Here is a 4,161-nt window from a genome sequence, read left to right as displayed (position 1 = left end):
CGATATGTTAATGACGGCTGCCTTAATTAAGAATTCTGATTAGAGTCTCTGTTTTGAACTCGGTTGGAGTAGGTTTTCAGTGGCGTCAATTAAAGTAGGTTTACTAATTGAGCTGCCGGTTTCATGCCGGTAAGATTTAACGCGGGCGGTTTAACCGGCGGTGTTTGGAACGCCGCTGTTTTCATCGACAATATTTAGCATAACAGCTGGTTAGACCGCCGGTAAAAACTGACGGCCACACCGCAGGTAAAAACTGACGGCCACTCCGCTGGATAAACAGCCGTTAATACTGGCGGCTAGAGAACCGCTGGTCTAGACCGTCGATAATTGATGAATTTTGCGTAGTATAATCCTTGATTTATTGACTAATCACGAGGATTAATTTAAGTATGTATTCAAATTATTATACATTACGATTTGATCGTACAGTACGATTAGTTCAAAATTTATGGTTTAAAAACTTACTTAAAGTAATCTGGCAGCTAGGATTTTTAATTAGAAACACATCGTACTGTACGATAATTATCGTACAGTATGATTTATTCAGAGATAGATGTTGAGCCAGAGCAGATCCTATAGTACGATTAAAACTCGTACAATATGTCGACATAAAAAAATTTCTTAATTTTAAAAAGCCTCTCTCCTTGTGTGTGTGCATGGTTACTCAGTTTCGCATATAATTTGTGGTCAGACTCAAGAAAAAAAATAATAATAATAAAAATTACAGGGTTATAGACTCCAAATCCTACTCTACCCAGTCTTGAGTCTTGTTGTTGTCTTGAGTAATTTGTGATCTCCCAGAAATATTAATACTCACATATAAGAGCAAAAATAAAAAATATTTAATGAATAATAAGTCAATCGATATTATTTGTCATTATCAAAATCTCATACTAAAGGTCATGGACTGCAACATGTTGGTGTTTTGTTTCTTCTCCTCTGTTGGCAACTTGTAGCTTTTTCTGGGTGAGTTCTTTTGTTGGCCCTGTGAATATTGTTGTTTTTGTTTGGGCTATTATGTGGCTCGGGCTCATCACTCTGGATCTATGGCTAGTTGGCAACCTTTGGTGGTTCTTCTGAGCGGTGATGGCGGTTGGTTGGCTTTTAGGTGGATTATTGCTCATTCACTCCTCTGGATGATCCGTGCCTAAATTCGTACTGGTTGGTAGTCTTTGTCAATACTGAGTCTGGTGGCCTTTTGTGCCTACTTATCTTCTTGATTGATCTCCCTTTTGTTATCTTCTATTGTATCCAGTTAATTATTCCGATCATTCTACATGTTTGGCCCTTGTTGTACTCCTTTTGTTTTCATGGAATAAGATTTTTATCTTTTGAAAAAAAAAAAATCATTACAATTCCTCATCTTCATCTATTCAATACACTCCACCACCAGCCGCGCATTTACTATTACAAATCTCCACCACCACCCATTAATTCAACACACTTCATTGCCACAAATTGACCATTACAAATCTCTATCGTATTTATTGAGTAGTTCTTTTACAGAGCGTAAGAACATGAAGGTTAAACTCTTATGTCGATCTGATCCACATTTCCCCCTCTCTCTCTCCAATTAAAGAAACGTCATTCATTTCCTGATTATAGCAAATAAAATGTTAGAAACCTCTTCTGCTTATTTGTTTGATGATATTGTGTTTTTATTTAATGAAATAGTTACGTTACCAATATGTTATTAACTTGCATAATTTGTTTCTAGAAATATTTCCTTTGTTTCAACAGAGATCACTATCTGATAATCAGAAATATCACTAAGCACAGAAACAGTAGTTCCTAAGAGAGCATTTTGTCTTTCAAATGACATCTAAAATATGATTTTCACTCTTAACTTTGGCAAATCTCAATATCTTTGACAGAAACAAAGAATTTCAATGAAATTTGAGACATAAATCAAGAATTTCAGCTAAAATTCATAAAATTTAATATTCTACCATGAAATGTTTATAACTTGAGCCCCAATTAACTTTTCCTCTTTTTTTTTTTAAGTACTAAATTAAACAATGGCCATTTTTTAAATGATCTCTCAAAAGCAACAAAGTAAATAATAATGATAATAATAAAACGGAGATCAAAATGAAAATCAAGTTCGAATACTAGATCTAAACTTTAGATTTATTTGACCATTACTAAATAGATAAAGCGAGTTAGATTTGAAGAAATGTGCGTACAGGCATAAATGAGTTGAGTCAAGTTGAAGCCAGGCATCCTAACTAGAGCTTGATCTTCCTTATTAATTGATTTTGAGCATTAATTCAAATTTAATTCTATAAGTTCTAGCTGTTGACGAGCTTAGAAAAAAATCTTGAAAATTTTATATCAAAACTCAAAAAATAAATAAGTAATTTTTTAAACTGAGTATCATTTAAATTTTAATTAAGTAATTAACCAATAAAAAATTTAAAACTCATCAATGCCGCCCGTTTAACGGGCGACTTTTCTATGCTAAGATAAGTCGCCCGTTCATTAGGCTATGCTGAGTCTGGTAGCCGTTATGCTGAGCAAGCAGACAAATAACAAGAAAAGAGGATTGTCAATAAGTCGCCCGTTGTGTTGAAAATAATTTTTTTAATTATTGTGTTATTAACTCATTTAACACTTACCCTTATCATTTACTATTTAATGCATTTTTTTCTAAATTGTGTAATCAAATCAAATCCTATAAAGTTGTATTGTCAAATCACTTTATATTGACATATCATTATGTGTTATCAAAACACTTTATAATGATAGTTCAGAGTATGGTGTTATATCATTTTGTAATGATATCTTGTAACCTTAGTTTTCCCAATTTTGCATGAGGGTATAAACTTGCAGTGCAGTGCTACACCTAGATGGATTTCTGATCAATTAATTATTATGTTATCAACTCATTTAGTCATATCAAATCATACTTTTTTTTTAATTTCTGACCATTAATTATTACACCTCTATCTAAGAGTTCTCCTATAAATTGACTATTATTTCCTTGTTGGATCAAACTAACTAGTATCTTGCATTCATATCAAAATGTATCGAACAAAAAAGTATCAAACTTAAAATGTTTTTTTGAAACTGTTGATTATGGAGGGTAGTAGTCGAGTTCATAGATGTTTAGTATTTCCAACTGATGATGCGTTAGAGGAGAATGCTAGATCAAATCATATATACCAGTGTTGTGTACATTCCTGATCATATAATGAGGACTGCAAGCTATGGGAGACACATAGGGATCTTAATTATGAGGTATCCATCTTATAGGGATGGGGCGGGTTTGAATGAGTGGCTTTATTGAATATGCATTTAAATGAAAAACTTACTCAGCATATTGCGGCATGCAACTTGGATTCGTCAAACCGCCTTCTGTCATCCCGTCGAAAGTAAATGTCTCATGCACTTGAGATGTTAATTGCTCAACAACTAAATTTTATGCACTAATATCTTTGACCTCTACATAAAATAGAAATATCTACTCAATTGCATGTGATAACACGATTTGACATACCTCATCATCCTCCACAGCTAAAGCTATGTACTCATTCCTTAAGGGAATACAACAAATTAAGTTTAACTGTATACTTCGACATATCATATTTAAGGGCTTTCAGAACCATAATTTTTAGTGGCTCTAAGTTTGTCTTAACAGACACTTGCAGAGGTCAGTTACTCCCCTCAACATATGTTGGTGGATATCTATCATCTAAACACAACTGTCCACCATACATAAGGACAAACGACGCTCCAGGTCCAGACATTAATGTTGCAATACTATGTATTGTTTATGATAACCTACGATTACACAAAACAATCTTACCTCAATTAAATAAATGAAACAAAACATAAGCATTGAATTAAATATATTTAAATATATACCATTTTTTCACAAAAGGAAAACTAAATAAATTTATATTAAAATCACACATTTACAAAATCTCGTTCACCAAAAACAAAAAAATCAGTTCAACACATTATATATTTACTAAATAATCTCATTCACACAATACCAAAAAAATTTGTTCAACACACATTACAAATACCAAATTAATATCATTTTATATTTACCAAAAAACTTCCTACCAATAACTATGTGCTTAAAAAGTTTTTTTTTTAATACCAAAAAATTATGTTCAACAGATTGTATATAACAAAATAATATTATTTTATATT

The sequence above is a fragment of the Dendrobium catenatum genome, unplaced genomic scaffold, assembly GCF_001605985.2.
Source record: "Dendrobium catenatum unplaced genomic scaffold, ASM160598v2 fragScaff_scaffold_1074, whole genome shotgun sequence".
Classification (NCBI taxonomy): Eukaryota; Viridiplantae; Streptophyta; class Magnoliopsida; order Asparagales; family Orchidaceae; genus Dendrobium; species Dendrobium catenatum.
The sequence above is the reverse complement of the archived record's forward strand: the minus strand, read 5'-3'. Positions refer to the sequence as shown.